The sequence below is a fragment of the Amphibalanus amphitrite genome, unplaced genomic scaffold (genome assembly GCF_019059575.1).
Source record: "Amphibalanus amphitrite isolate SeventyFive unplaced genomic scaffold, NRLGWU_Aamphi_draft 000622F_arrow, whole genome shotgun sequence".
Lineage (NCBI taxonomy): Eukaryota > Metazoa > Arthropoda > Thecostraca > Balanomorpha > Balanidae > Amphibalanus > Amphibalanus amphitrite.
Genome location: NW_024882116.1, coordinates 293765 through 305831, shown reverse-complemented (window position 1 = coordinate 305831; position 12067 = coordinate 293765). Strand labels below are relative to the sequence as shown.

General features: G+C 47.6%; 1 protein-coding gene across 1 annotated transcript in view; it reads right to left on the bottom strand.

The window, feature by feature from the left end:
• LOC122363475 (leukocyte antigen CD37-like) overlaps positions 1-10002 on the bottom strand; it is a 67224-nt gene extending 57222 nt beyond the window's left edge. The window contains exon 1 of the mRNA XM_043332767.1: positions 9898-10002. The gene's annotated coding sequence lies outside the window, so the exon portion shown is untranslated. The remainder of the gene's footprint in view (positions 1-9897) is intronic.
• Positions 10003-12067: the final 2065 nt, after the last annotated feature.

Here is a 12067-nt window from a genome sequence, read left to right as displayed (position 1 = left end):
GTTTTTTCCGCGACGCGCTAGCTCCACCAGGGGCGAAACGGCGAGGGGGGGTCGTACCCGCCCCCCCCCCCCCTCGGCCGGCGCGTATGTAGAAAACCAATAGGTCCGGCGAGGGTTAACGGATGCATTAGTTTGAGTGTAGAAACTTGCATTTTTATTGGTATTATTTGTGTAGAACTGGGTAACTGTTTTTAATTGAACTGTAAAGCATGATGGTGATGCATGCGAGTTGTTCGAGCCCTTTGTAAGTTAGGATGTTACTCAATTCAACCCTACCCTACCCTACCCTACCCTTACACTACCCTACCCTACCCTTACACTACCCTACCCTACCCTACCCTACCCTACCCTACCCTACCCTACCCTACCCTACCCTACCCTACCCAACCCTACCCTACCCTACCCCTACCCTATCCTATCCTACCCTACCCTTCCCTACCCTTACACTACCCTACCCTACCCTACCCTACCCCTACCCTACCCTACCCTACCCTACCCTACCCAACCCTATCCCTAGTCCCTATCCCTACCCTACCTTACCCTACCATATCCTACCCTACCCTACCCTACCCTTACACTACCCTACCCTACCCTACCCTACCCTACCCCTACCCCTACACTATACCCTAACCTACCCTACCCTGCCCTACCCTACACTACCCCTACACTACCCTACCCCTAACTCTACACTACCCTACCCTACCCTACCCCTACCCTACCGTACCCTACCCTACCCTACCCTACCCTACCCTACTCTACATTACCACCCAAGATTCTTACACTACCACCGGCAGTCCAAGTTTCAGCTAAATCGGCCCAGAAACGGCTGAGATATTGCAAAAACAAATTAATTGTATTTACTGGCGAATCTTCTTAGCGAGCGGTGCCTTGTGTCGGCCTTCGTTGTCAAAGGTCAACGACCTCCCGGCTCTGATGCTTTTCACTCAGTTTTTTAAACGAACAACTGAGCCTAAAGCGCGTGCTCTCTGCTCAGCGCCGGCCGCGCCCAGCCTGGGGAAGAGATGCACGCGCTGACGCCGCACCCCTGGTCCGATTGCGCCCATCTTTTGATACGATGGTCCGCCCCACCCAAAGTTTGTGGTCACCAAATTTCACGTCGCTACGCGGCGCCGTTCCGGCGCTTTAAGACACATAAGGCTGACGGACAGACAGACAACTTGAAATTTATTAAGTAAGATTTTGATATGTATGATTAACGGATGCATTAGTTTGGGTGTAGTGTAGAAACTTGCATTTTTATTGGTATTATTTGTGAAGAACTGGGTAACTGCTTTTAATTGAACTGTAAAGTATGATGGTGATGCATGCGAGTTGTTCGAGCCCTTTGTAAGTTAGGATGTTACTCAATTCAACCCTACCCTACCCTACCCTACCATACCCTACCCTTACACTACCCTAACCTACCCTACCATACCATACCATACCCTACCCTACCCTACCCTACCCTACCCTACCCCTACCCTACCCTGCCCTACCCTACCCTATCCTACCCTACCCCTACCCTACCCTACCCTACCCTACCCCTACCCTACCCTACCCTACCATACCCTACCCTACCCTACCCTATACCCCTACCCCTACACTACCCTAACCTACCCTACTCTACCCTACCTTACCCCTACCCTACCCTACCCCTACCCCTACCCTACCCTACCCCACCCCTACCCTACCCTGCCCTACCCTACCATACCCTTCCCTACCCTACCCTACCCCTACCCCTACCCTACCCCTACCCTACCCTTACACTATCCTAACCTACCCTACCCTACCCTACCCTACCCTACCCCTACCCCACCCTGCCCTACCCTACCCCTACCCTACCCCTACCCCCACCCTACCCCTACCCTACCATACCCTACCCTACCATACCCTACCATACCCTACCCTACCGCTACCCCTACACTACCCTAACCTACACTACCCTACCCTACCTTACCCCTATCCTACCCTACCCCTACCCTACATTACCCTAACCTACCCTACCCTACCCTACTCTACCCTAACCTACCCCTACCCTACCCTACCCTACCCCTACCCTACCCTACCCTACCCCTACCCTACCCTACCCTACCCTACCCTACCCTACCCTACCCTACACTACCACCGACAGTCCAAGTTTCAGCTAAATCGGCCCAGAAACGGCTGAGATATTGCGAAAACAAATTAATTGTATTTATTACTGGCGAATCCTCTTGGCGAGTGGTGCCTTGTGTCGGCCTTCGTTGTCAAAGGTCAATGACCTGCCGGCTCTGATGCTTTTCACTCAGTTTTTTTAAGCGAACAACTGAGCCTACCGCGCGTGCTCTCTGCTCGGCGCCGGCCTCGCCCAGCCTGGGGCAGAGATTCACGCGCTGACGCCGCACCCCTGGTCCGATTGCGCCCATCTTTTGATACGATGGTCCGCCCCACCCAAAGTTTGTGGTCACCAAATTTCACGTCGCTACGCGGCGCCGTTCCGGCGCAAGAAGACACATGAGGCTGACAGACGCAGAGACAACTTGAAATTTATTAAGTAATAAGACTAGAATACAGGTTTACGCGATAACTGTATGTTTTGATATGTATGATTAACGGATGCATTAGTTGGGTGTAGAAACTTGCATTTTTATTGGTATTATTTGTGAAGAGCTGGGTAACTGCTTTTAATTGAACTGTAAAGTATGATGGTGATGCATGCGATGCAGCCGGTCTTGAGATATAAAACTGGCCCGCTGCACGTGCGCACGCGCTAGCTGAGACTCCAGATGACTTGTGCCAGCCACCTTTCTGAATTGTCCCCAACAGTGAACAAAATTTGAGCGAAATCGGCCCAGCCGTTCTCTAGATGTAGAAGCGGACCCCTCACGTGCGCACGTGCAATCGATCCACCCTACCTGTTACAAATGACCATGCATCTTCAGGTTAGCGCCCCCTCCACCCACAGTCCAAATTTCAGCGCAATCGGCCCAATAGTAGCTGAGTTATTCCTAGTACAATCATGTGCTGTTTACTGGTAGGCGTTTATTTTCAGTGTTTGAAATTCCCCTTTGCGGGTGGTGCATTGCAGCCCATGGTTTGATAGCTATTGTCAAAAGTTATATGACCTGCCGGCCATAAGCCATCGATCGGATTTCGTCGAAAAATACCTGTAACGTTAACAAAACAGGGTCGTATGCTTGAGTCATTTTTCGAAAAGTTTATTGACTGTTTGATAATATTTTGGGTGGATATTGGTCAGAAAAGAATGCTCTTTCCGAATATGTAGGTTTCATAACCATTTATAAGCTTTTTCAATACGTTTTGATGTTGTAAAGTACACCACGCTCCACGCGAATTAAATTTTCAAATAAATATTTCATTATTAAGGAAATGGTACGGTTCATCACTTTTTATTTCCTTTCCTCTGATTGCACGTACATTTACCTGCAAAGTGGTACCACACCGATTTCATTCCGTCAAACTGTTTTCCAGCGGCACCGATTTTCTTCCCGTAATGCACGAAATCGGTCATTTTTTCACAACCGGAGGTATTGCCTTGCACGTGACGCGTGCTATACTATGAAACCATGTCAATACGCTAGTTCCATATCTCCTCTATCCATTGGTGGCAACCGCATGTCTCTGCCACCTCGTTTCGCCGAGTAATAAGCTCGAGAAAGGAGCGCTGCAGGCCCAATTTTCGTCCGATCGGCATGTCAGCCAGCCCCGTGTTATCCCTATGGAAGCGCCCTTTTGCACGTGCCGACGGCGCATCCCTGGTCCTATTGCGCCCATCTTTTGATACGATGGTCCGCCCCACCCAAAGTTTGTGCCCAGTAAATTTCACGTCGATACGCGGCGCCGTTCCGGCGCTTTAAGACACATAAGGCATGACACAGCGATGATGACAACTTATAATTTATTAAGTAAGACTAGATGGCATGTTTTGCGCTATAACTGTGCGTTTTGATAGATGCATTTGATGGGGCATTAGTTTGGGTGTGGGAACTTGTGATTTTTATTTGTCTTATTTTGGCGGACTTGGATATTGGTTTGAACGGTATGGTACGCTGGTGCTGGTTGCGGGTTGTTAGAGCCTTTCTCATGGTTTGCCTTTATCGAACTCAAACCCACCCCACCCTACCCTAACCTACCCATACCCTACCTTACTCATAACCTACACATAGTTACCCTTCTCATACTCGATTAAAGTAACGTACCAAATTTGAGCGCAATCGGCTCAGCCGTTCTTGAGATATAAAGCTGGCCCACTGCACGTGCGCACGCGCTAACTGAGACTCCAGATGACTTGTGCCAGCCACCCTTCTAAATTGTTCCTAACGGTGTACAAAATTTGAGCGAAATCGGCCCAGCCGTTTTTGAGATGTAGAAGCGGACCCCTCACGTGTGCACGTGCAGTCGATCAACCCTACCTGTCACAAATGACCATACATCGCCAGGTGAGTGCCCCCTCTACCCACAGTCCAAGTTTCAGCGCAATCGGCCCAGTAGCAGCTGAGTTATTCCTAGTACAATAATGTGCTGTTTACTGGTAGGCGCTTATTTTCAGTGTTTGGAATTCCCCTTGGCGGGCGGTGCATTGCAGCCCATGCTTTGATAGCTATTGTCAAAAGTTGAATGGCCTGCCTGCCGAAGCCACCGATTCGATTTCGTCGAAAAATACCTGTAACGTTAACAAAACACGGTCGTCTGTTTGAAACATTTTCACAAAAGTTTATTGACTTTTCGATAATATTTTGGGTGGATATTGGTCAGAAAAGAATGCTCTTTCCGAATATGTAGGTTTCATAGCCGTTGGTCAGCGCTTTCAATACGTTTTGATGTTGTAAAGGACATTGCGCTCCGGGCGAATCAAATTTTCAAATTAATTTTTCGTTATTAAGGAAATGGTACGTACCATCACTTTTTATCTGCTATCCTCTGATTACACGTACATTTGCCTGCAAAATGGCACCACACCGATTTCATTCCGTCAAGCCGTTTTCCAGCGGCATCGATTTTCCCGCCACAATGCACAAAATCGGTCATTTTCACAACCGGCGGTCCTGTCTTGCACGTGGCGCGTGCTATACTATGAAACCATATCAATACGCTAGTTCCATCTCTCCTCTATCCAGTGGTGGCAACCCCACCTCGCTACGGCAATCTGTCGCCAAGTTTTGGGCCCGGGAAGCGGGCGCCGCAGGCCGGTTTTCGCCCGATCGTCGATTTGACCGTTTCCCGTGTTAACCCTATGGCGCACGCGAGCGCGTGCTGACGGCGCACCCCTGGTCCGATGACGCCCAAATTTTAATACAAAGGCCGCCCACGCCCACAGATTTGGCATGCCAAATTTCACGTCGCTACGCGGCGCCTTTCAGGCGCAATAAGACACATAAGTCATGACGGATCACGCACGCACAGACATCTTATAAATCATAATATAGATTTGGAAATTTTATCTTAATTGATTGCTGCCTTTATGGTCGATTCGTGAATAAAAGGTTTTCTTATACATTTGCTTTTTCGACGTGTACGAATGCTTTTAATTATTAGGTAGGGGAAGGTGGGGTAAGACGGCCCAGCGGGGCAAGAAGGACCACCAGCCCTCCCGGCTGAACCGCTGCTGGTATCTACTGCTTTATGCACTCACTATGTTTGTTTTCCTTCGTAACAAAGGCCACCCTGAGCTCATGCTGCTAGGATGCATTGCTTTTGAGTTATTGATAAAAATGTTGTTTTTCGTCAAACCGATCTAATATAAGAGGTCTACGGGTGATTCCATTCCGGCGCCTTTCTTGCATGATTAGTTTCTATTTTGCACTTAACTGTGAAGAACAAAGTTATAAACTTAGTTATAGTCACACTTTAGGAAAGGCAAGTTTTTGCAATGTTGGGCTATTTGACATATACGTCATGATAATGACAATTTAGATTTGGGGCAAGACGGACCACTGTGGTCCATCTTACCCTGTGGTGGTCCATTGTACCCTGCATATGGAAAGTTCTTTTCCAAAACATTGACACAAGTTTAAGTAAGCTAATTTTTCAGGAAGGAGCCTTTGTTGCATGTTAGCCATGCATGCAAGTGCTCAGTTAGCATGCATTCATGCCAGACGACAATCAACACACATGTTCCCAGCTTTTAGCTGCACTTCCATCACACATGAGTAAGGAATAAAGGCCCATTTTGTTATTTTACCATTCTGGTTACTTTTTCTTACAAGAGTACAGAGCAGAAGTGTAACACACATGAACGGATAGCAGGCACTGCTCCGTCTTACCCCACGTTTTTTCTTGTCTGAATTTTTGACATGTCCCTCTTTAAGAGCATCCACCACCTAGAGGTCTTTAATTTGAAATTTAGTCTTTACACATATCAACAGAGGAAGGATTGAGCATTCCGAAGACTATAAATAATATGAATTACGAGAGCAGTGTAGCAAGATATGCGGCCTCAAACCTTAGCTGGTCCGTCTTACCCCACCTTCCCCTACCGTACAATACATAATTTAGTTGCAGCATTTCTCATTTTAAATCAGGAACGAATGAGAGAACAGTCTTGCTCTTTATTTTCGGAAGAATTTGATTTAAGTTATTTCATTAGTCAGTATGTCAAAAGATTCTTTTCATATATTGATACAAATACATTACCTTTCTTAGAATACCAGTGAGTCGAAATACATGTGTACCGGATGACATAAATTTCGTAGCTGCGTTCCATCTGATTTGAATGGCCACAGTACCTACACACGTTGGTTGTAGGGTACTATGCACCTACAACCAACGCCCTACACATGACACTGACAACCAAGCTAACAACATAAACAAACGGTAACATAAACAAAAACCCAAGCGTCGCTGTTTGAAACAAAAGCGCCATACACTGCGATTTTTTTTATAGAGAAGGGCAGCGCATTTCGGTGGGTGTTGCAAGTACTGCAAGTACTGCTTCTTTTTGCAATAATAAAAATCATTTTTCACATACGAAAATGTGCTAGGAAATTTTCATATTTTATAGAAACCACAGTAAAAATAGCATGGATGTCGTATAAATTTTATTTAAGAAAAAAGGAAGCTCATTATCTCCCTTTAAAGGTAGTGTGCCACCTTCGAATGATTTCCCATTTTATTTTTCCTAGGATAAGAAGCTTCTGATTTTACCTAATATCGCAAAAAATCAAAAATGGGCCTAAAATAGTGCTTTTTTCGCCTAAAAGTTTATCGGTTTTCGATATGTATGTATAACAACTGCAGTGGGCTGACCTGCAAACAGGCGTCGGCAACAATGACGAATGCGGCGCACATGTGACAATAAGCAAAGGTCATTATAGAGTTACGACGTACGGGAATGAGTTATCAGCTGTCTAATCGTAGACAACACAATGTCGAATTTAAACTGTAAGCCTGTATTGGTATTGTTTCTTTAATTTGGCTGTCAAACATTAATTTATGGTTTGAAATATTATTTTATGCAAAATAATTGATATGAAACAGCCGTCTCTAAAGTTATGACCCCATCTCACCACATGAAAGTGGCAGAAATGACAATGATCAGCTGACGCATTTTTCTTGGCCGAAGTCAGAGCGCGCGGCCCGACGCACCACCACCGCACCACAAAGTATGAGCAGAAGCCGCGCCCAAAGCCAGGGCCCCGGTAACGTGAGGTAGCCGAGTCGGGGCAGCGTGCGCTGACCCAAGCCGGGCCGCGGCTTTGAGCGCGGTCTACCGCATTCCCGCGGGCAGCCCCGGGCTATCACATGACACCGGGAGGACGCGCAGCCCCGGCTTGGGTCAGCGCACGCTGCCCCGACTCGGCTACCTCACGTTACCGGGGCCCTGGCTTTGGGCGCGGTCTACCGCACCACCTAACAGGCGTGTTCGGAACCGCAGGAGATGATGGTGAACGGGTTTATCGAAACTTGATTGGATGAGCCTATCGGTAATAGCGATTTCAGTGTGTGCATTTATTGTTCATAGTGGTGTGAAATGTGGTTGGGGTACGACCGACAACCCGTCGGGGCGAATTTCGCACTGAGGTACTCAAAATTTGAAGAATTTAAGACGTTTCCATGAGTTTTGAAGGTATGGATAAGTTCTAAAAATCCGGTTCTCCTTATCTGGGCCAATAACTCCATACGGTCCAGGAAAGCTGGCACACTACCTTTAAGAATATGTTAGTGCACTCTTCATTCTCGAAGCCCAAATGCCCGGGCGGACAAAGATGTCATACTTGCAACACTGGATTCAAAGGCGACTGCTCACAAAAGAACATTGTGTACAAAATCTCGTGCAAACTTTGCCAGGAGAAAGGAGAGGAAAGCATCTACATTGGAGAGACAAAACGCCCCTTACGACTTAGGTTCAACGAGCATATCAGAGACGCAGCCAACCGTACGCCAGAAACCCCCATGGGCGACCATTTTCTAGAGCACCATACGTCACACCCTCAAAATTCTAGCATTCCCCTAAACATCCAAGTCTTGTATAGAGCCAAGGATCACCCCGACTGTAAAATAGCCGAATCAGTGTTTATCAAAAAGAGACGTCCGCAACTGAATAGAAACAGCACTTTCTGGCCAATCTTATGAGCCTACGTATTGGACTATTGATAGGTGTATGAGGGAAGGTGCGTGTACATAGATGTACGGTAGGGATGTGTATGTAGATGTGGGTGTGGGGGTGTGGCGCCGGGGGGGGGGGGGGTTATATGTCTGGTGGTGTAAGTGCATGTGGGAGCATTTGTATGATATCCAGAAAGAGGAAAAAAGCGAGGGAGTGAGAGAAAGTGAGAGGCAGGGAACTTAGACATTGAAACGTAGGTATTCTATGCTGAAAAAGTTCTTTCTGCTTTTATATTATGATATGTTTAAGTTTACGATTGGAAACAATTCAGAGCTGTTTCAAAATCCGCTCGATAGTAGGTATATAGTTTCTTGTATTTTGTATGGATTATGTCCACTATCTCGAACGATATTTGCCAGGTACCACACGCTCAATGTTATTGATAGACAGTGATGCATGTACAGATACAGATTGTGATATGCATATATAGGAACCGCTGCGATTTATCGCCAATGTTACATTTGTGAACTGTGTCTGTCCATAGTGGTAGGATCAGGCAACGTAGCACGAACGACCTTTAAAAAGATATTTTAAAATGCGGCAATCAGAAAAAGATGCAAAAGTGTTCTTTTGGATATTTCACTGATGAAGGCCTGTGGCCGATATATTTGAAAACGCTAAAAGAATATAATTTTGGCTCAGCATATTTTTGAAAAGAAGGAAAGGTCATGCTAATAAAGAAATACTTGATTTTTAGATCATGTTTGATTATTTTCCCTTCTCTGATTTGCATACGACGGGAATAAAGTTAAATGCTTTAAGGACAAGACGACTTTTTGAACTCATTTATAGGTAAATGACGTCACGGTGACATCATCGGCTGCCCGAACATAGCAATTCAGCTTTCAATTACGCCATGTGTTTTTAGCACAGGGACAAAATCTCAAAACAATATCTCAAATATCAACGACGCTACACTGCAATGCATTAAAAAGGTACCATTCTCCAAAAAAGAACTACGCAGTTGCACGTGCTCTGGAAGTGGTGCAACATTAGTTAGAGGAGCGCACCTGTCAGATTCGGATTCACTGGTCATTTTTGTCCCAGAAACCATCCTTTGCTAAGCTCTACCCAAATTTGCGTCATTCGGCCCAAAATTGGCCCTCCTTCCCCTGACTATTCAGTTGATAGAAATTAACTAGTACCTAATCAACGCAATTGAATAAATCACATCAGTTGGTAGCATGGTAAAAATTATAAATTTGTTCAAAGGACAGCTTCGACACTAATAGGCGAGGATGATGCTAATGGACGGCGACGAGGCGAAGCTGGCCATTCTGTGTCTGTCTGACCTTGGAGGCGCCGCCATCGGCGCGACCGGATCGATGAGAGTCGCAGCGGCGGCAGGGCGGGTTCCGACGGTCGACCGACACTACTGGCCGCTGATTCACTGGCCGATGCATCTACCAGCGCGCCGGTGGACACATTTACCACGGGCGGACACATGCACCACTGACGGACATGTAGCGAGGCTACATCTTGGGACGTCTTAACATTTTTCAGATCGGGACCCAGCCGCCCGCCATACTCCCCTCCCCATACTCAGCAGCAGCAGTCATCATACCGTGGCGTACTGGCCACATGCCTTCCATCCCCGCACCTCAACCCCACCAGTGTCAGCGCCGTCGGGACAGAGAGCCGGTCGGCCGCCGCCGCCGCAGCGTCAGCATTCTCATCTCGAACAGGTGACTGTCTTCAACGACCCCGCACGATGAGCGACAGGGCACATCACAGGCCGAATGAGCCACTGTGGCGCAATGACCACAGTCCGCTGTCATCGCCACATGCCTGCCCTCTCTGCGACTCATCCCAGCCGAGTCAGCACCGAACACCGGCCGCCGTCGCCGCAGAGTCAGCAGCCTCATCCGAGTCGAGTGACTGTCTCCAACGACCCAGGGGCGGAGCCGCGAGGGTACGTCACCAACCCCTCCCCGAAGAGCCCCAAATGGTCACCAGGGGACCGCACAGGCGCACAGGACCGAAGCCGCAAAATCTATCAGCCATGAATGGGGACGTGGAAAACACTCAAGTAAAAGGTTACATCAAACGCTGGACGTCAAATCGTAGTAGGGGAGAGTGGGGTAAGATGCCCAGGGTGGGAAAGACGCCCCACCCCCTCTAGCGGCGAAACAAAGAATCGAACCTGGAAATTAATGTTCTTAGCGTAAAGCGGAAGCCTGCCTTGTTAACTGCACAAAAATTTGCGAAGCTCAGTTGGGCAACGGCTGGCTGGTGATTGCATGCTTTTTATTTGCTGCTTTCAAAAAATATTTTGGTGTCAAAACATTGTAAATATCAAAGAAGGTAGATAATTTTTGCGTCCCTTGCTATAGTCGTGATACACTAACATGCGTGTACTGTGTCCCAAACAGTTTTTTTTTCAGGGTGTAGTTTTGTGGCTAACAAATTGTACTGATTTAATGTTACTTCGGTACCTTTGGGTAAGATGCCCCCTGTACTGATGGGGAAAGACGCCCCCCTAAATCACTAGGCTGTCCTTCAAGCAGCCCGTCAAATCATTTATTACATACTTGTGATGAGAGACAAAAGCCGATCTGGGACTATTGAGAGTCCAGTACGGTCGGGTGCTCCCCCTGCCGGTCTCTCGGCCCACACAGCGACTTTTTGGGCGGCATCGGACTCTGAGAGCCCTCACGACGGCCTCTGTGGGCCCCATTATTGGCTCCAGGGCCCCTCACGACATCCTTTGAGGGCTCCCACGTTGGCTCCACGGGCCGCGCTGGCATCTGAGGTCCCCACGATGGGCTCGAGGGCCCTCAAGCATCATGAAGACCTATAAGGGCCCCACAGTGGTCTCCGAACGCCACCACGGAGGCTTGTTTGGCCGCGCTGGACTATGATGGCCCTAACGATGACCTCTGAAGCCCCTTTCGACTACTTTTGAGGGCCCTTGCGATGACGTTTGGTGTCTACTGCAGGCTCGAAGGGACTACTGATTCATTCAGGCGATTCACGTGCCCATTTATGTCACTTATAGTGCAGGGGCATCTTCCCCAACGCCAGGGGGCGTCTTTCCCACCCTGTGGGGTAAGATGCCCCCTTTCACTTCTTCAGGAAAATGCTTAATAGCAAAAAAAAGTTATCATATTTCAGGCACGAAAGTGTGATATTTTTGGAGAAAAATGATGTCAGCTTCCGTTGAAACTCCAAATTTTTGCTTTCCGATCGTCATTTTCGAATAATATATGACATAGTAAAACCCTGGGCATCTTTCCCCACTCTCCCCTATGTCAAATCGTAAAGGTAAATTTCACTACAATTTCGTAAATTTCAGTACAAGGGAACTACAACAAACCAGTAAAATTTCAAGACATAAATTGCATCCCAGATGGTACCCTATCAAGTGGACCAATCACAGAAGAGATGATAATGACGTAGTAGAGTCGTAGAGAATCCCTCGCCGGAGGCTGACGGACAGATCCCTGGGGGACTCCGGCCGAG